Genomic DNA, 22,278 nt, shown 5'->3' with positions numbered 1-22,278 from the left:
AATTTCAACATTTTCAAATCTCTTCACAACTTAATTTTGCTTTGCTTTTTTGATGGAACAATATTCTCATGAATTTGCCTCTCTGTGGTGCCCTGTGAGAACCAGGGCATGTGAAACAGATTACTACTACTACTACTACTACTACTACTACTATTATTATTATTATTATTATTATTATTATTATTATTATTATTATTATTATTATTATAAACTATAATTCAGAGGGAAACTAAGCAGTGTTAGTATTTTGGAATCTTGTTTTCTACATTGACATGTTTAATAGTGAACATCAGTAGGACTGTGCCAATTTGCAAAGTAAGTCAGGGTATTTTTCAGGTAAATCTATTTTTAATTAATTAATTAATTAGATGTTTATCCCACTTTTATTAGTTTTATAAATAACTCAAGGTAAAGAGCTTACATAATGCTCCTTCCTCCTCCCATTATCACCAACAACAATGCTGTGAGGTGGGTAGAGCTAAGAGGGAGTTGGCTTTCATGCCTACAGTGGGACCAAAATTCATAGTCTGGTTTCTAGATCAGCACTTTAGCCACTATATCTATACCTGCTTTCCTGATCATTGCCAGATATGCTGGACCCCAATTCCTACCCTCCTGAGCCAACTGTAGTTAGAAAAAGGTAGCAGCTAATCCCCAATACTTTCAAAAACCAACGTGTTGTACAAAATGGGCTAATGCATTAAATATGCATTGTAAATTGTGTTGCAACCTTCACACTCACTAAAACAATGGTATGTCCTTTTATCTGTTGAATGCTAGACTGGGCTAGGATCCACAGAAACACAAGCTCGACATATTACTTTATTTATAAGACAGAGGTGGCCTTACAAACAATTGTTTTCAAAATAGGAACAGACTAATTGAAAAATGATGTGACATTTCTAAAACAGCTCCTGATTTGACAGGGAATGTCAGATTATTTATCATTAACATTAACCATTTGAGACAAGCATAGATCATTTCAGAAAATGTGTTTGCACTGGCACACTCCCAGTTATTCCAGTCTGTCATTTTAATATTAATAAGTTTTCTAACTGGCTGCAGTTGTTTGGTGAAAAGCATTTCTTTATAAATCAGAGGTCAGGGATAATAGTTCTTACAATTACTACAGAGACAGTTTTATAGCATTTTAAGCATCATGCTAAAATATTGCTATCTGCAAAGCTACCCATCATCTGTTATATTAAATAACACAAGTGGCATTTGGACTTTTAAATAGGACCATAGTCCCATCCCCCAATTCTACAAACCCACTGAATGATCTTTCAAATATTGAATTTATGTACATACAAATAGAAATATAAATCATGTCAGGATTCTACAATTATAACATTCTTAACTTTTTTACTTTCAATGTGCACAATAAGCAGAACTAACTGACACTGACAATATTTTGCATGGATTCATTTTGTGGGCCAATTTCACCCTTTCCTGGATCAACACATCCTTCTCATAATCATTCATGCCTTAGTCAACTCCCAGAAACTATTGATGGTCCAGAACACAGCGGGATAAATAATCATGGCTACTCCTTGATCTGCTTTTGGGATATCTCTACTTCCAAGCTGCACTAACAATCAGTTGGTTTTCAAATATAATGCAAGATCCTGGTGGTCAACTGTAAATCCTTCATGGTTCTGGGCTTGCATCTGTACAGGCTCAACTCTTACCAAATAATTTTGCCCTACCAATAATACTGACTGCACATAATCTGGATTTCCATTAAAAAACCATGCCCACATTATTGGACACTGGAAGTGTGCCTTCTCTGCTGATGCTCCTTTTCTTGGAAAAAGCATTGCCCTCAAGATGTGTTTGGCCTTCAGCCTGCTGGCTTTCAAGAAAGCTTTAAAAATTTGGTTGTCCTAGCAACAAGTCAAGGTTGACTCAGCCTTCCATCCTTCCGAGGTAGGTAAAATGAGGACCCAGATTGTTGGGGGCAATAAGCTGACTTTGTAATAATGCCGCTTGTGAGGGGTGTGAAAGCCCTAATAAGCAGGCATATACATAGAATGAAGGCTACTGCTAAGCTTGTAAGCCGCCCTGAGTCTTCGGAGAAGGGCGGGATATAAATGGAATTAAAATAAAATAAAATAATAAATAAAAATAAGTCCTGAGCTGGAGTGATTTGGACCCCATACTAATGTTATTTCTAATTTTGTGTTCCACAGTGAACTATTATTATTTTACTGGTTCTTATACGATGTTTTTTAATCATATGGTTTCCTGCCTTGTACCACTTGCATTTAGAAAGCCTTACAAATCAAATCAACTAAATGACCCAAACATCCATATAAATTAATAAATAGAACAAAAAAGAGAATACATCAAAGTCATAATCCTACTGTAATGTAGGTACCTAAATTCAAAATTGTTTCTCTGGGAAGGGTATCCCGCAAACAGGAAGCCAGAATTGACATGGGTCTGTGTCTTTAGCTCCCTACCTTATATACTTTATAGTATATGAATCCTACCCAGCTGTTGAGGACTAGAATTCCTAAAATTTAACACAACCTTCCTGGGATGGTAACCAACAGACTGGGCAGGTATATTCTGTATGTGGGTGTCAGCTGTATTATAAGAAAGATGAGCAAATATTATCTAAATGTATTAGTTTTATCTAGATTACATCAGAACTTAATTTTAGAATTCTAGAAGGATATATATTTGGAGTAGATTTTTTTTGTCATCAAATTCCATGCCTGGCTGTGAATGTTTATTAATTTTACTTCGATGTAGGAACAGAAAAAAAATTCAATGAGTTCTGTTTTTAATACAAATTTGCAATAGTCAAATTTCTTGGTAAGTGGGCATGAGAAAAAGAATTAAGACTTACAAAACTCTTAATGTGGGAGAAGGGAAAATTGAGTGGGAGAAGGCTTTGATTCTATTTACATATTATGCAAAGGCTCCAAATCAGTGTTTTTCAGACTTGACAACTTCAAGATGTGTGCATTCCAGCTCCCAAAATTCCCCAAGCAGCACATTGCTCTAAAATTAACAGTAAATTGACATGTCTTACAATAACTGAATTTGTTTGATATTCAACCAAACAAATGACATGATGCTTTTTTGAAAATCCAGGTTTGGTGTACTGTATTCAATAATATTGATATGGCTGAATTAGTACTGTCTTTTTTTTTCCTCCTCCAAATAGGTCCCTCCAGTTCAACAGTCATATGACACCCAAATACAACATAATATTGTGTTGGGAAAAGTTTGTCCTTGTCAATTTAGTCCTTTTGTTCAATTCCTTTATGGTTTATTATTCAGCTAAATTTGCAGATTGATTTATTTGAAATAATTCAGACTTTGAAAAATACATGTGAACGAAGCAAAGGTACCAACAGTGTCATATCTCCTTCAGATGTGAATTATAGTATAACATTATCCTATACGTGCTTACTTAGAAATAAAACTTTACTGTAACTTTCTAGCAATGAATGTTCTTTAGCCACATTTGAGCATTATCTTGGTATGTGTGTGTTTGGCCAGATCCTTAGTTAGCCAACATTTTGTCTCAGCAGAAATAAGCCTGATTTGTTCTGAATTGAGCTGGGTTATCTGATCTTATTTCTTGCCCATATCAGAAACAAATTTGTTTAAACTGGAGTTTCAGCCTCTCAAAAATGATAGAAAAACAGCATGGGAAAACACAAAATGATTGATAAAGTAGGGATGTTGTTTTTTGTAAATCAGTAAAATGAAATTAAATTTACAGATAAGCTAGAGTACTATTAGAAATTATACCAATGTTCACTTATATGCTTAGAATAGTTTTGGACCTGCATACCTTGAAATCCTGAGAGCCAGTGTGTAGGGGTTAAGGTGTAGGATTCACAGCAGAGAGATTGAAGTTCAAGTCTGCCCTCAGCTATGGAAGGATGCCATTGAGCCAGTTACTTTTGATTGGCCCAACTTGACTCAGAAGGTAACTGTGTGAGTCAAAATGGGAGGAAGGACCACTATCTATATCACCCAAGCTCCTAAACAAAGGTTGAAATATACATCTAAAGAATAAACCAGAAACTAGAGCAACCAACGCAGGATAGAATTTCAGAGTGACTCATGAAAAAATAAGCAAAGAGGATGGGTTGTTTTTTAGTGAAATACAATATTTTAACTGCAGGTGTCTGCATGTATGTGTACTTTCTCCGAAGTGTCTAACCAGGATATTTGTAGACATGTTGCCTCTGCATGTGATCTGTTTGTGTATGTGTGTGAATAAGTGTGATTATGAGAATCTCTGGCCCATTTTTTTTTAACTCAATCATTCTTTTGAGGGTTTCTCCTGCTGTATGAAAGTTGGTTCCATTGTCTTCTATTTTCAGCTAGCTTGCTGATTCTCAACTCCTTCTCATAATCTTTCCAATATTCTGCTTGGGGTGGAAAGAATCAAAAACATTAGAAGACGGGTTAATCCCCCAACAGAATCAATGAAATGATTCTACTAGGGAGGAACTGATTGGAACAGAGTGAAAAGTGGATGGAGTTATGCTAATGGTAGAAAGTGGGGGTGGGGGGCTGGCCTGGGATGAGACAGAGAAAAAAGGTATATAAGAAATATTGCTGTTAAAGATGTAAAAAAAAGAAAGATAGCTTCAAGAAACAAAGTGCAAAAAGAGCAAGGAACAGTTAAGATTAAAAGAAGCGAAAAAATGCAGTGTCATTTGATGGATTAAAAAAAATGTTTTAGGTAGGGGGTGAAGAGGCTTCCAACAGAGGGAATGGGGTTAAAAATAAAACTGATGCAAGTATTTGGGATACAGCTGAAGTGAGAGGATGCTGGAAGCAGTATTTTAAAGAACTGTTCTGCCTGCACTTCAGCCGAAAGTATGAGAAAGACAAACGCAGCTGGGTGTCACTACTCACTTCAGATTCCCAGATGAGCTCACTTAGTGATGATAAAATGCATTAAGGACAGAACAAAGACCTGCAGATAGCTTACAGCTTAAAACATCATGGAGATATAGTAGTTCTGCTGATTGCTAGGATAAAGCAGATACTCCATTTTCCTGGTATTCCACTATGGTGTTTTTATGTGGGGGAAATGGATATGACTGGACAAGGGAAATCTATATTCATCTCCCTTGCTCTAGGACGGTTTCAGAAGTATTACTTTGGAAAATCTCTGAATCAGTCAGGACAGGGTTTTGTGGAACAAGGATCAATTGATTAGAGCTGGATGGATCCTTAGAGGTCTTTTAGTCCAACCCCTGTTCAGGCAGGAGACTCTATATCATTTCAGACAAGTGACCGTCCCTTCTCTTCTTAAAAGCCTCCAGTGATGAAGCTCCCACAACTTCTGAAGGCAAGCTGTTCCACAGGTTAATTGTTCTCACTATTAGGAAGTTTCTCCTTAATTCCGGGTTGCTTCTCTCCTTGATTAGTTTCCACCCATTGTTTCTTGCCTTCTGGTGCCTTGGAAAATAAGTCAATTGGCACACATCTGGAGGGAGTGAATATTTGTCCCAAATCATCCTGCTCCACATCTGAGCTTAATTTGAACCCAATGCACATTCTAGTTCTCTCCCTGTGATAGAGTTGGACTGATCTCCAGGCATAATCAATAGGGAGCCTAAGAATAAGCACTGACTTTCTGAATTTTTCATTCTGTTCCAAATATTCCTTATTACTTCCAGCATTCTGAAACCTTCCTTTTATTGCTTCTCAAGTCCTTAGGTAAAGGTTCCCCCGCACATGCGTGCTAGTCGTTTCCGACTCTAGGGGCCGGTGCTCATTTCCATTTCAAAGCCGAAGAGCCAGCGCTTGTCCGAGGACGTCTCTGTGGTCATGTGGCCGGCATGACTAGACGCCAAAGGCGCACGGAACACTGTTACCTTCCCACCGTAGTGGTCCCTATTTTTCTACTTGCATTTTTACGTGCTTTTGAACTGCTAGGTTAGCAGAAGCTGGGACGAGTAACAGGCGCTCACTCTGTTATGCGGCACTCGGGATTCGACCCGCCAAACTGCCGATCTTCTGATCGACAAGCTCAGAGTCCTAACCCACTGAGCCACCGCATCCCTCAAGTCCTTACTGAAACCCAAACTCTCTTTAAAATATGCATTTCTAACCTAGGTGAATCATTCTTTGGTGTAAACATATAAGGTGCATAAGATGCGTAATATAGAGTATGCTCAGGTGAGTGTTCCTTTTGAAATTAATGTGGTTTAAAGTTAAGGTCTTGGAACTAAGCCCTATTAAATTAAATGGGTTTATTTTCAGGACACGGGTATAAGAGGCATGCATTCATTTATATTTCTGGGAAATCAGTTTTGCTAAAATTCCAGATTTACAAATCAAGGTTTTATTTATGACACAGCTGGTCATTGTTTAATAGCTGTAGCTAGGCTTCTCTGTAGCAGGATGGCACAAACCAGAGTGTTGTGTTATATCGATTGTTAATACTCAAAGGAAATAAGAGACAAATAAGCAAAATAGATTAAAATTGTAAAACTGAATAATTTAAAAACTAAATAAATGAAAACACTGAGCTGTAAGATACCTACTTATGCATTTCCTTTATATTAGAAATGCTTTTTAAAAAAAGGTTAAAAATCCTCAGAGCATTTGTTCCTGTAGATCACACTTCATTTTGCTTTTGTGCCTCTTATAAAAGGAGTGTGCATACTCACGTGACAGGCAGTCATTAAAATTATGTCTTTAAGTTCTTCTGTGATGTGATAAAGGTCGAGTGCCATTTTAAAAAATTGCATTTGATTAGCATAGCTAAAGTCACAAAAAATCTAGTTTGTCAGAAATGCATTTGGCATCACCTGAGATTTGTCCGTTTTTTTCTTACAGATGGTTATGGTCAAGGCAGTAATCCCAAGGCAGGAAGAGCTGCAATATTCACTGCTGGATCAAAGATTCAAAACAGTGGTGCAAAGCAATACCAGCAACTACAGGGCTGATCCTGCTAATTTGAACTACAGTGACAAGTTATTAAAACTACAAATCAGTTCTGAGGCCAGAGAATTTCACAGTTTATCAGAGACTAGTCTGTGGAATCTTGCAGACAATTATTATGGCTTAGGTCTCCTAGCAAGGTAAAGCTTGCAACACTTGGCTTTCTGGGAATATTGCAAGTAAGATCTATAGAGCGTCCTTCCCCAGGTTATTAGCATTTTTAAAAAAATGTAATGTCCCACTGACAGCCATAGAGACTCAAAATAATAGCAAATGAAATGACAGATCAGCGTCTGCAGAGCATTTTATAAGCATATGCACTGGAGACAAAAGACATCCAGTTCATCTCAGAGATTAACAGAACAACAGAATAGAATAACAGTTGGAAGGGATCTTAGAGGTCTTCTAGCCCAACTCCCTGCTCGGGCAGGAAATGCTATTCCATTTCAGACAAATAGTTGTCCAGTCTCTTCTTAAAAACTTCCAATGGTGAAGTACCCATAACTTCTGGAGGCAAGTTGTTCCACTGATTAATTATTCTGTCAGGAAATTTCTCCTTAATTCTAAGTTGCTTCTCTCCTTGATTAGTTTTCATCCATTGTGTCTTGTTCTACCTTTGAATGCTTTGGAGAATAGTTTGATGCCCCTCTTCTTTGTGGCAGCCCCTTAGACATTGGAATACTGCTATTATGTCAGCAATAGTCCTTCTTTTCATTAAACGAGACATACCCAATTCCAACAACCATTCTTTATGTTTTAGCCTTCAGTTCTCTAGTCATCTTTGTTGCTCTTCTGTATTCTCTTTCTAGAGTCTCAACATCATTTTTACATTGGGGTGACCAAAACTGGATGCAATATTCCAAGTGTGGTTTTACCAAAGCATTATAAAGTGGTATTAACATTTCACATGACCTTAATTCTATCCCTCTGTTAATACAGCCTAGGAGGAATAGAACAGTAGATAGATTAGATTAAACTTCTAGATTGTGGGAAAGGTGCTGAATCCCCCAAAGTGGCAATCTTTGTAACTCTCATTAACAACATTTCAACAGTGCATCCTCAAAACCAGGCAGAAATACAATTATTTACTAGGGGGTGTGTGTGTCAGAAAATAAGAACAACTCAAGCCCAAATAAAAATGGAGTGATATGGAGTAATTGATCACCATTATCCATGCTTACCAGAACAAATCACATTCTGGGACAAGCAACAGAGTCCAATTATACGTAACATTTGTGGCAGAATTAAGGCTACAAAGGATCGGGGAGAGGGGAGAGTGGAAAAATCACCATTTTCTTTGCCAGCTATGTCTCATCTGTTAGGGTAGTGATGGATGAAGAAACAACCCTTGGGCTACCTATATTTTATCTAATATCATGGCATTGTGGAGAAAGTAATTTTTGCCAATGACCTCTTTGCTGATAATAACTAAATGTAATTGGTGGCATCCTGCCATTGTTCTGATAGGAAATTTCTTTCATGGTGAAATTTGTAGTCGGAGGAGATAGCTTTCATCTAATTTGTTCGTAAGTAATGGATAACATTCCTTATAAGGTATTAAATCAAAAGTCTGCCAGCAAAACATTCTTAATCTGTAATTATCAACCAGGAAGGTTTTATTTATTCAAATATCTTATTTCCATCATTTGAAAAACAGAAGTTCTAAGTCCACTTTTTGAAAGGAAGTTCCCAATAAACTGAAGTGTTATTTATTTCTGAACAGACATGGGAAAAATCTACCACTTTTATTTCAGTTCATTCAAGCAGCATACGGCAAATTTCCTGAAGTTATTTTCCTGGTTCTGTGTCTCCTTTTTTAGACTTTTTCCATAGCTGTATAAATAGCTTTTGAATGTGATCTACTAGGCAAAAACCTCAAGTTCCCCAAAGGGGGAAACTTAAAATTTGTTTTAATTTTGATTTGTTCTCATCGAAATGAGTAGAGATAAGATTCTTTATAATAAAAGAGGTTACCAAAGAAATGCACTTTTATGCTGAGATAAAGCTGGGTTTTCTTTAAAAAAATCCAAATTTGCAGAAACAGGGGGCCTTTTACTCTTTATTGCAGGGGTCCCTAATCCCCGGTCTGTGCACCAGTACCGGGCTGCGGCATGCTAGAAACCGGTCCGCACAAATAAGCAAAGCCCCACCTTTGTGATACAGGCAGCATATGCAACCACGCCCGCTCTGGTCCACAGAAAACCCTCTCTCCACGGAACCAATCTCTGGTGCTGAAATGGTTGGGGACCTCTGCTTTAATGTCTTAAGTCCCATTAAGTGCAGATAAGGGAGGAACCTGCCCCACTTTACATCGGGGAGGACTGTGTAGAGAGAGTTTCCTCCTTTAAATTTCTGGGAGTCTACCTCTGTGAAGATCTGACCTGGAAAGTTAACACAACCCAGGTGGCTAGAAAGGCCCAACAGAGGCTTCACTTTCTTAGGATCTTGCGGAAGAACAGGGTAGAACAACAGCTAATGACCCTCTTTTACCGGTCTACCATAGAGAGCGTTCTCTCGTATGGTATTGTGGTTTGGTATGCTGGTCTGACAGCCGCGGATAGGAAAGTATTACAGAGGGTAGTGAGCACAGCACAAGACATTGTGGGCTGTTCCCTGACACCACTGGATGACATCGCCAGGGCTCGCTGCCTTGGAAGAGTGAGGAAGATTCTCAGGGATGACTCACACCCTGGACGGTATCTCTTTACTCTCCTACCATCCGGTAGGAGATATAGGAATATAGCCAGCCGTACCAACAGGCTGAAAAATAGCTTTTATCCGTGGGCTGTTAGGCTTTTAAATGGGACATAATCTTATGCAGAATTGACTTGGGAGGCCGGTGTGTGGTATAGTTGGTTCACATGGTGTGGTGGGATGGAGGGTTTGTTGTCACTGTGTGTTGGGGGGAGAGAGCACGGGGGGAGGCTCAGCTAATCTCAATGTACACATGTTGTACTTTGACAATAAAGGTTTATTATAACCTGGCCATGAAAGATGGTGAAATTACTATTCTACATAGAGTTTACTTCTCAAAGAAGAGAAATGTATGTTTAGACAGGAGACAAGCAATCTGTTCTTGCATAATCTAACTTCATGTCTGCATGTCCCTCTTCCCTAAAGTAAATGAAATCTTATGGTCCCATATACAATTACTAAAAGCTTACACCAGAATGTGAACATGTCACCAGGGGATCAGTAAACCTACATAAATACATTTTCTATGAGATCATTCCAATCTCATGCATTTTTAATCATCTCTAAAGATTTGGGTGAAAAATGTTTTGTATTTTATAGCGGGTAAGATGTTTATGAATGTCTTACTCTACGGCTCTCATTTAAATTTCTTAAATCATAGGCTTGCTTCAACACTAGAGGCATTTCATTTCTTACCCCCTTCAAATAAAATTCAAGTTTATTAATAATCAATCCTTACGTGTCATTATATGCTGAATTATAAAAAAAGGTTGTCACTGTCCCGTCGCGAGTATTATACTGTCCTTGCATTCACTGGAGTATATTAGAAGAGCATAGGAATAAAGAAGTTGCCCAAGTATAGAATAGAAGATGCTCATACTGAATCCAGGTAGGGCCAAGATGACATAGTATATAGTAGTCTTCTCTGTGGCTAACATGGCACTATCTTGACAGTATCAAAGCCAATGGATCCAGGAATCCTCAAGAGTCTGCTCAGGCCCTTTCCTGTCTCCATTATGATGTCACACAAAATGTAGCTTAGAACGTGTGTGTCAAACTCGCAACGTCACGTGACGTGTCGCGACGTATCACGACTTTTTTTCCATTGCCGGCAATGGGCTGGGCACGGTTTCGGCATGATGCATCCAGCCCGTGGGCCAGCAGTTTTGATACCCCTGGCTTAGAATGTACGATTGGAACTAGCGTGTAACTTTGAATTAGAAAGAATGTATGTCGTTGACAAATAGTCCGTGTTTTTCAGCTGGTCTCACATTGTTATGATCTGGTGTCTTCCAACATGTAGTTGGAGGAAAGGGAAGAAGGAATGCCAGAGCTGCCGGCATCCACAACCTGTTTCTGTACACTGTTGCAACTGAAGGCATTATTTCTCACTGTTCTGAGTTGGAAACCAATTTTTAAAAAGCTTAAGCATCACAACGTAATACCAAGGAAACTCCTCCAAAATCCATTACCCAAACTCACCCCTTCAAAAATGGTACACGGTTTCACCCACTTTGCAGTACTGTAGTATTTGTACCATCTCTCCCATATGTTTAGTCTAGCACTTGTGTATTGAGAGAGGTTGTCTTGTACAGGATGCTGATTTAACTATCAAAGAGGTTTTGAAGACCAAGAGATTACCCTTTTAATGCCACATCCGAAAGCTAAGAATTTACAGAAGACTAAAAAAAAAAAAAAAAGCCATACTCAGTTTCCCCAAGGGATCATGGCTGGACTGAAAGGTAACAGCACCTTCTTTCTCAGGTAAACAAAATATGGATGAGACGCAACAAACGGCCTTCTGAAATTCTTAGGACAAATGGTAGAAATACCAAGTGGGTGTTCCTTTTTCCCCCTCTCATAACCTCAGTTTTAGGGCCATTTCTGAAAGTAGCAGGGCCCTTTGCCTATACTTCTGAAGCCCAGCTTAAGGTCAGAGAATTCCACCTACCTGGAAGAAACAAATTTGCCACCTGAACTTGGCAGCATCACAAGCGTTCATTACCTACCTAATTCCCTACCTACAAACCAAGCCAAGGACTGTCCAGTAAAGCTGTCCTTCCAGTTTTCGTCCACCGTTGTTTAACAGCCCTAAGCTGGATGACAGCCCACTTTGAGATCTTGTGTGATCTGGGAGCGGGGAGGGAGTTAAGCAGAATCAAACCTGAGCTATTGGCTGAAGGAGAAGAAAAAATCCTAGAATATATCTCGGCCAAGCAAACTACTGCTTGTGTGTCATGAGGCCACTGGCAGCTTAGCAGGGCTGAAAGGAGGCTTAACTTTTATCCACCTACCAGCTTCTTCTCGGAACAAGGAAGTGGGATCTCAATAAAAAATAAATAAATCTTCTTTTGGAGGTGCAGTAACTTCTGGCGTACTGATTTTCCAAATGCGTTTAAGTCAAACGCTGCTTCGGTTGGAATAGCAACGAGACGGCTCGATCGCGACTACTGCGTCGGGCTTGAATATTCGCTTGCCGGCCCGGAACCGTTGAACGGATGGGCATTTCTTTCCGAGTTAAATTGCAAAAAAAAATATCAAAAAAAAAATATCAGAAGGCTGTGAAAGACCCCCCCGCACATTGCAAGGGTCGGTTAGGCAGCCGCACCACCCCGAAAGGTTCTCTTTGATTTTTATTTTATTTTTTTTAGCCCGTCACCACCCAGGAGCTAAACCCCTTTGGTCTACACAGGAACAACACACAGCGGGTCCCCGACTTCTGACGCCGGCGCCACGACGCGAGTTGCTCTCGCGTTTTGTTTGTTTTTTTTTTTAAAAAAGGCTGCACGTAAGACAGGGGTCTTCAAACTTGGCCCTTTTATGACTTGTGGACTTCAACTCCCAGAATTCCTCAGCCAGCAAAGCTGGCTGAGGAATTCTGGGAGTTGAAGTCCACAAGTCATAAAAGGGCCAAGTTTGAAGACCCCTGACGTAAGAACTAGTTTTTTTTTTCCCCCCCTGAGTTTTTCTACCCTTTTCTCCGGGCGCGGCGCTTTCCCAGCTCCTTACGCTCCCCTTGCGATTCGTCAGCTTTTCCCCGCCGGCCAGGACGCCTTTGCAGACTCAGCTCGGGGATTGCAACCACCCTTTTATTTTTATTTTCTTTCTTTCTTCCCCTCCCGCTTTCCCCGTTTGGGGTGAAGCTTGGACCCCGCCGCCGCCGCCGCCGCGTGCAAAAGCGGCGGCCTCGCGTGCGAGAAGGCTGCGTCGCCATCCCGCCCTCCTCTTCCTCCCTTTCCTCCCTCCCTCAGGCGTCGTCCGGGGACGCTTCCCGAAACTGAGCGAGGAGGGCCAGGAGCCGGCGCCTACCTGCCCGCCTTTCAGCTCGAGCGCGGGCTGTCGAGGAAGTCACCTGCTCCCCAAGCTCCTCCCCCTTTGGCAGCCCGGCCCTGCGGGGTGGGGGGGGGGCAAAGGAGACAGGAGCGGCGAGTCGCCCTCTGGCATAGACGGACGCTCCTACTGGCTCGAGCCGGGCAGCCCGGCATTCGGCTCCGCTCCGTCCTTCCCGCCGCGCGCCGAAGCGAAGAAGGACTTGCGCGCGAAGTCATGCCTCCATTCGTGAACTCTGCGCGCGGGAGTTGTTGCAGCGGGGGGGCCCGGCTGGCGTTCCTCCAAGCTCCCCTCCGCTTGGCTTTGGCTGGTTCTGGTCCCTGGGACTGACGAATGAATCATGAGGTGGCTGCTGGTAAGGCATTATTGATCTGGGGCAGACGGCAGCGCAGCCTTTTCTGCCTTCCCACGGTGGGGGTGAAGCGGGCGGGAGAGCGCGACCTGCTTTTCCTGGCCAGCTCCGGGACCTGCCGCCGACCCCAGCTTTGCCAGCTTTGCCCGCCAGCCCCTCGGGTCCTGCAGCAGAAGAACCGCGGTTTTCCATGGCTCCTGAGGAGGTAACCCCAAAAAACGCGAAGTGGGTTTGTTTTGGCTAGCGAGCCGCTTCTCTCTTCCGGGAGAAAGCAAAGAGAGAGAGAGAGAGAAGCTCGGATGTTAAAATTAGGGAGCTGGGGTTAAGAATACTTTTCCTCGGGCTGGTATCGGGGCTGGGTGTTTTTCCCACAGAGCTTTGAACGCCGTTAGTCTTGGGAAGTGAAGTCCACGTGTAATCTGGTGTGCGTCTGAATGTTATGTCACTGAAGTTCCTCAGCGACGCGCTGCAGCGCCTCAAAGCTCTCCTCGCCTCCTGCCTAAGATCTACGTGCTGAGTTGGAACTCCTCTCAGCGGATGCTTCAGGAAAACATTTCTGACTTAAAAAATAAAATAAAACTAAGAGGCCGTTGGCAAGCCCCGGGAGGGAGAGCTATGAAATATTAAAAGCAGCTAATGCATTGATTTCATTTTTTCTTACCCAAAAATGAACACTTGCAGATTAATTTGCGTACTTAACATTACCTTTGAAGAGAGAGAGAGAGAGAGGTGCCAAATTCATTTTCCCCCCTTCCCCGATGCACTGCATTTAAATTTGCCTTAGAGAAAGACTTGAGTCACTTAAGTTGCCATCAGCTGGAAGATCACTAATTTACAATAAGTGGCAGCTATTTATTGCATGGGAGGGGGCTGCCTTTTGAAATCCAGAGGTAATTCACTTCTGTTGCATCATTTTTTACAAGTCAACTGCCCCTGGGTTGACTAGTAGTCACATGTCCTGATCTGGAAGATTGGCTGATATCACTGATTACTGAGAGAAAGAAACTCTGCATGTGCTTAGATGTACTCTGCTTGTTGCTTCAAATTGTTCCAGGGCTGAGTCCATCGTTATACAGATTCTGTAACTGAGCAAGGTCCATATGAACCCCTAATGCTCATTACACTAGCTAATATTGCATAAATGCTTAGAGCAAAATTTGTTTAACCTTAAAATAAAGAGTGGCCACCATTATTTAGTTTACTTGTGATTTTTTGCCCCCCACTAGGAATTATAGCCACATAACCTGTCTGGAAAGTATAATGACTAACAACTTTGGGATCAATTTAATAAAGCTATCCTGTGGTTTGACCTAATACTTCAGTCCTAGGAATACAGTAGTAGGTCATATCCCTTAATGCGTGTTTAAAATCATTTTTGGTAATTTAGTTTGTAGTGGGGCTAAAATTACTGCAATTGAGTTCATCTTCTTTGTGTGGACACACAGAGTAGCTAAACTTTTTAAATCTAGCTTTCTGACTTCATTGTTTGTGAAAATCTGATTTTGTAATGTGCAAATATTGAGAAAGGGAGGAATGAATGGAACTGAAAACCAGCTAAGATACATTTTCAAAGAATAATCTATTTAACTGAGCAATCTGCATAGTAGTATGGGTGAACCATAGATAGGATCAGTGCTGGGATTCAAATATGTGAGCAACCGGTTCTCTGTGTGGATGCCGCTTCTGGAAGTCCATTCTAGGCCTGGGCAACAAAAATTTAGCTACCGGTTCTGCCAAAGTGGTGCAAACCATGCTGAATGCCAGCACTGGATAGGATCTGATAGATTTGGAAGTGCTTTTTTTAATCGCTCGGTGAGGGTACTTGGAATCCTGAACAGGAGCCGCACAATAGTTCCCTCTTAGTCTGAATGAACCTGTTGCAGTGAAGAATGCTTGGGTGAAAATCCCCAGTCAGAACTATCGTTCTGCAACTAATTCTTGGATTTTAGAATCCAGGAAAATAGATCCCACAAAATCTGAAATGCCTCAAAAGTAATGCAATGCCTTTAAATAATCTTGTTTAAAATTGTCTTAAATGCATATGGTTCAAGTTATTTGTCTTAATAACTGCTATTTATTCGGTGACTGAAAGTTTTCTCCTTGTTTATGAAATCAACTATGGCTGTGAAACAAAGGCAGCAGTTCTTTGTGGGACAGAGAAACCATCCTGTCAGGTTAAGTTAAAAAAAAATTCTGATATATTACTTTATGTTGCAGTCATTTATCATTCTTGAAAGAGAACCATAAAGTGTTCATCTATTAAAAATTTACCAGAATATGCTTGTGTAATTGTTCCTAATTTCAGGAGGCTGTTCACATTTAGAAGACTAGTACTATAACCAATTGCACTCGCTTTTTTTAATTCTGTGAACCATATCATTAGTAAACATAGAAAGGATTGAAATGGGTTCGGTGTTTACTGTGCTGTGACAAACCCTCTATTTAATTCGTGGCTGCCTAGCAGAAGCATCTAACCAACCTTAACTGGTCTTAAGCAGCTAAATAGGGCCAGATCTGATTAGTACTTTCATGGGAGATTAATAGTTGCATCTGAAGGTTGTGGGCTAAACTGGAAAGTCGAAGAAAACATTTTGTAATAAGGCAATAGCAAACCACTTAAATCTTGTTGACAAGGAAACTACACATGAACTTGGTGAGTCAAACTTGACTGTCTTTTAGTTAGCTCCAACTACAAAGGCATGTACAGTTTGCTGATAGTTCCTATGTTGCCATTGATGATAATAGCAAAATATATGCCTAACCTACCATTTCCCATTAAAAAAATCTCAGAGCCTATAAAGTACTCTGCTTGTAGTTTTTGTGTTGTCAATTGAATTGAGACTGGACAGCCGCTTGTCAGAAATGGTAAAGGGTCTCCTGCTTGAGCAGGGGGTTGGACTAGATGACCTCCAAGCTCCCTTCCAACTCTGTTATTCTGTTTTGTTCTGAATTAAAATTCACCTGAGATTTATTTCAAAGGGACAAATGGCAACTCTGTTCTTCTCCCTACCCCACTCCCCCCACCATCTCCATTATTTATTTTATTCTTATTTCAATTCTTACATGTTAATTTATGGTTGTGACTCTTGCTCTCCAGAAGCACTACTGAATTCCTGATTGCCTTTTAATTTAATCCAAACAGTTTGACACTCTTACATTTTCTTCCAGGACTCTTATGTCAGGATAGGAATTACGAAAATAAGGATCTGCTATAACTAATATTAAGTCTAGCAGTAAGAAAACTTCTAATTTGGTTCTGTGTACTTTTACTGATTTCCCAGTTTGTAGGTTACTTTACAATTAATCCATCTAATAAAATTCCCCTGATTCCAAGATTTGAACAATTATGTCATTAGAATATTGGTTTACTCCAGGTTTCTATGTACTTTGCTATGATTCACGCCCATAAAAACCTCATAGGAAATGAGGGTTATTAACTTCATATTTATGTGTTTAATTTTACTACTGGAAAGGAAGTTTTGAAGATAGACTTTCTCCAGAACTGGAGCCTGTAACAGTATTAATGACTTCTTTACTAACATTCTAAGGTGATATTAGTAACAGTTGGTTACTATGGTTTTGTTATTTGCTTTTGGATTCTAGAATATTAGCATTAATATAACCCAGATAACACACTTTGAGTTAAAACTAAGAAACCTGGTTTTGACTTCTGTTAAACCCGCTATATTAGGGGTGTCAAACTGCTGGCCTGTGGGCCGGTTGCATCATGTGGAGGTTGCGCCCGCCCAGCTCCAGCAATGCAAAAAAAGTCACGCTACGTCGCGTCATGTCACAGGACACAGCAAGTTTGACACTCATGCTCTATAGTTGGTATAAGGAATGACCTAACAATTGGTCTAAAGTTTTTAGTCCAACTTCTAAATATGCCAATCGGTGTATTTCCAGGGAAACATTTTTGTTGTAAAGTTTGTTGGGTGCTGTTAATAAACACTCAACTTCATCTCACAATAATTCAGAGCACATGAGATATAATAGGCGTGAGATTTATGGTTTGTCAGTTTTAATGATGTGTCTTGTTTGGCATTATTGCATTTCACACTTTTAATGAGTCAGAAATTTATTGCAAAGGCACATCCTTTATGTTCATAAATGAGACAGATCCCTCATCAAGGGCACAGTTTTCATTTTGCCTCTGCTCAACTTTTTGTTTTTTTATGAATTGATCAAAAAACAAAATGCAACATATTCTAACGAATGTAAGACCCTCTGAGATTCCTATTTATATTTATAATATATGTTATATATTGAAAGTTCTTGGAACAAGTTGAATTGCACTTGGAATATATCACATTGTACCTTTCTTCCTATGCTTTATAACACCTTCCCTTTCTTTGCTGAACTCCCTGCCCTAGCATCTGGAATACAATATGTTCAGTAAAGTTTGCTTTGTCGTTTTTTTTAAAGATCAGAAGTCATTCATTTCTTGCCTTTTAGGGAAACATAGAGTGACAGAACTTCAGACCTTTCAAGTTACAGAAATTTGCTACAAATTGGAATGTTCTTTGATTATTCTGTCACTCATATCAACGCAGAAAACAGTATATGAAGTTATGCTAAAACTTCAAAATGGAGGAAATTTGGACTGAATTTGGAATATCTAATGGTACATCAAATGCCCCGAACTGAAGTGAGAAATTGATGAGAGCTTCAAAGGGTTGGCTCACTGCAAAAACTACAATATTCTTTCCAAATTTTCATAGAGAAATGGAGCCAGTTGATTGACAGGTTGACCTTCTCATCACTGGCAATATTTTTTCAGGTGCATTCTGAATCATAGAGACCTATTTCAAATGGCTATAGAAAACCACTAGAAGATTTTCACTAAATCATAATAATTGCCAAGATGAACACTGTATTATGTTGTTAAGAACCATGCTCAAATCAAAATGCTTTCTTAAACCATTGGTCTCCTAACAACTATAATGTAATTGTCTTAAAAAGAATCTCAACATCTCTGCTCCTGTTTTGTAATTTACAGACTTCTTATCCAAATGAACCAATTTGTGCAATTTTCATTGAAGTATTCTGTTAAACAGCGTTTGTGGAAGAGAAAGTGATTTAATTAAATCTTTTTGGCCTTTCAAATACTAGCTTTATATCAGAATTTGTATAAAACATAGTAGGGCTTATCTCCACAAGTGAGACAGCTATTCATGGACATTTCATGTAATTATTTTCCAAACAAAGCAACAGTGCAGACATTTTTCTAAAATAAAAAGCAAAACCCATAGAAGCTTGATTCCAAAAATCCTGCATTTGTTTCTGTCAGTTTGATGGTTTTCATTGCCTCAGACATATTTATTGTATCTTAAAATATGATTCTATTTTTTGAAATTTCAACTGTTCATGATTTTCCCATTCGCATTAAGGGGAAGCTTGAATCTTGGTTAAAGTGGGTAATAACTATCCAAGTTGAAATTGGACATTTATTATTCTAATTTATATCCTCTTTTTCTGCCCACAGACCACTCAAGTTGGCAACTATGCAAACTATCTAATTGGGTCCCAAACTAAATTTCTGTGGTCTGTGCATATTCCTATTAGAATTATCATTCTGGTAGCTTATATGATTTTATTTTGCTACCCTAATTAGTTAATGTCCTACATTACTGTGTCATAAATGAAGCTGTCGAATTTAGGTGTTTGTGGATTTTTATTCTTCTTTTCTTCCTTTCTGCTTTCTCACTGTGCTAGTCGGGTTTCTGGATACATATATTCCTTTTATTTTATTGCTCAATCTGTACCAATACTTTGCTGTAACTCAATGTGCCCAGTGCTTAATGAGGTGAGTCAAGACAGTCCCATCTGGTTTTTTAGCTCTTGTAACAGGATGAAATTGTTTGTCTCTGTAAATCTTAAAAGCACAGTGTTATATGATTCCTACTGACACATGGTTTAAAAGGAGCTGAGCCAGGCATAAGTGTCTTCAATATTGCATAATATATTAAAAATTAGATGTTTTTCTTTTGATGACTACTAGTCCATATTAGTGATTCTGAATGTATATACTCTTCCTTTCTTATTCAATTGAATATTATTCACCAATACTTGATACAATAAATTATACAATACTGTGTTTAGAGATTAAGATGTCAGAAATATATTTTTGCAGGGTTCAATGCAACTGTACATTTTTAAAGAATTGTGTGCACAGAATCTTATTAGGTGGCATCATCAATCTTCAGACTGCAAACCTGACAGTTCATGTTTGCTAAGCTGAGCTATTTGCTCTTTAATGACCTTCTTCTCTGAGATTTAACTCACGAAACAAAGTGAATTTGTTGCAGTGGCAGACATTTCCTTCAAAATATATTAAATCTGTGACCATGTTACTTTTACAAAGTGTTTATTTGTAGGCCTTGTACATAGAATAGGGAAAGCACGAAACTTGCAATCTAGTGAATTAACAACACAGAATACAATATATAGGCACCTGTTAATATAAAATCATTTTTATAAATATTTGATAGAAAAAGTAGCATCAAACTGGGAGGAGACAAACACGTGTATGGTATTGGAAGGAGAACAGTATAAAACTATAATCAGTACTAATAATGCAATATATAAGACACAGCTTCAGAATTTTTAGGCTCGTTCTCTGGACGGTATATTGATTCCAGTATGTTACAGCAGAAGACAAAAGTTGTCATAACTTTATTTCATTCTGCCATCTTTTGAGGACATAGTGACCAAAATATGCCTTCACTGTTGTGGTTTCCTGTATGATCCTGTATCTTTGGAGACTTGAATCGGTTACTTTCTGGGTTTATTACTGATTAAAGAATGTTTGTAAACATTTATCCACTTTTTGAAGTAGAATTTGTTGATTTTCAGTAATACAAGTTTTACATAGCTATTTTTCCTATTTTTATGTTTTGTTAAGAATAATCAAATACTGAAACAATTTGTCATGCTGATTTCAGCAACTCTGCATACTATCTTGAGAATCAGGAAAGTGGGGGGGGGGAAATCATTATAGGTAGTCCTCAACTTATGACTAATGGAACCTGCCCATCACAGCTATAAACTGTGAAGGTCATAAATTGGGACTTTCACATGACCAGCCCAATTTTACAACCTCTTTGGCAGCTGTTGTTAAGCAAATGTGGACTTAAAGCAGCTATTATGGTTGTTAAGTGAACATTGCTGTTGTTAAGTGAACTTTTATAAAAAAACGAAGTAAATTTTGGTGTTTAGAAAAAAGCATTATAAAATTGATCATGTGACCATCAGACACTTCAAACTGCTATAACAGTGGGCTGGTTACTCAACATACAGTCACATAACTGCGGGGGGGGGGTGTCAGTGTCAGAACTTTAGAATTAGTCATAAATACCCCCAGGGAAGTCCATCATAAGCTTGAACAGTTGCTAGTCATAAATCAAAGACTGCTTGTAATATTAATATTAATAAAGGAGCAAATTGAAAAATAGCACTAAAGTAGTGGATTGATTTCACCTTGTGGTTCAGATATCCTCTGGTCCCTCGAAGTTTTTGTTCAATTGGTCCTTTGAAACCTATTTTTGTGGGATGAAAGCAAATGAAGTTAAGAAGGAAAATTGGAAATTGTATCATAGAAATATTTGTTAGGTGTATAAGGAGAGATCTGTAATGAAGTTAAGGTTTAAGAGACAACACTGAAAAATGGAGGATGAAAAGGCAGAAGTAAATTATTCCGAATCTTGGAATATTCTCCTTTTTGCCATTTTTACTGTTATAAAATTGATAAAGATTATTGTGGAAATATTCCACAATATTTCTCAAGTTTCTTAGTTCCATGAAAATAATTAGCAGGACTGCTTGCTAGCAGGAGTTTGCTACTGCTCTTTTAATAGCTGTTTTCAAAAATATACTTACTGCATCTGTTTATTATCTTGTCTTCATGGAGTCATGTTATGACTTTGATAGACTTGTGAACAAATATTGGTGCAATACAATAACTTATATGAATTTTTGTTTTGAGTCCTTAGAAAAAAAGGGATGGATATTGTAGTATCATTATAGGAAATCAGTAAACTTTAAATTCTGAATAATGGCCTGCAATCTGTAGAAAGAAACATAATGGTGATAGAGAGGGGGGTATCTATTGCCTTTAAGTTCCCCTAAAATGTCAAACAGTTTATGGATTGTTTTATACATAACTTTTTAAAAAAAAAACAATTGCAGTATTTAGTAAAATTTTCATACTAGTGAATTAAAAACTTTTCATTTAAAACACTGCCCCAGATTATTTTTTAAAAAACAAATACTGAAAATGTCATTTGCAGATGTTTGCTAGAGTTGTCACTACTTTCACCTCTATCAGTGTATTTTTATAAACTTTTCACTTGCCTTCTCTGTAATATAAAAACTTTTTTAAATTTAAAATTTTAAAAAAATTCATGTGAGTTGTAGAAATTAAGGCTTTTCTAACATATTTCAGTTTGTCTTTTACTGAACTACAATTGTGATCTCATAACTGAACATGAGGAATGTTTTCCTAACCTTTTTTCTATCTGTTTGAGTTTCTTTACTATTTTAAAAAAATCTTTATATTAATCTGTTATAACAACAGATTTATGCAGAAGAAAAACCAACAGATTATTCAAAAAGAAAGCCTAAAGAGTAGGTTTTCTTGAAAAGCCTTTCCCAGCATGGTACACTCTTGATTGTTAAAATCCTGGCTGAAAATTTTGAGGGTTGTTGACTTTTGCATTCCAGGAGGCATTAGATAAATTAAATCTCTTTCAGTCTGATTAAAAAAATGAGCTAGTGCATCAATTGATCCATTTGTTTCCAGGCCTTGAAGGATAATCCAAAATGATTTCTTGTCTTTCTTGGCAATGTTTTTGTGGCTGGATAGTACAAAGTTCGGATTTCTAAAACCTGTAAAGATGCAATAGTGAATTTATAGTTAATAGTGTGGTTATGCTTTTTGGCATTTGGTTGGGTTAAAGACAAAGTAGGTA

General features: G+C 38.6%; 1 protein-coding gene across 2 annotated transcripts in view; it reads left to right on the top strand.

Annotated features, from left to right (window-relative positions):
* Positions 1-13,081: 13,081 nt before the first annotated feature.
* The window catches only part of HS3ST1 (heparan sulfate-glucosamine 3-sulfotransferase 1), a 99,032-nt gene continuing 89,835 nt past the window's right edge, over positions 13,082-22,278 (top strand). The window contains exon 1 of one of the 2 annotated variants that reach the window (XM_081329605.1): positions 13,082-13,312. The gene's annotated coding sequence lies outside the window, so the exon portion shown is untranslated. The other variant, XM_081329606.1, reaches the window with a different exon arrangement.

The sequence above is a fragment of the Vipera berus genome, assembly GCF_964194415.1.
Source record: "Vipera berus genome assembly, chromosome: 5".
Lineage (NCBI taxonomy): Eukaryota > Metazoa > Chordata > Lepidosauria > Squamata > Viperidae > Vipera > Vipera berus.
This window is presented reverse-complemented; position numbering and strand designations above follow the sequence as displayed.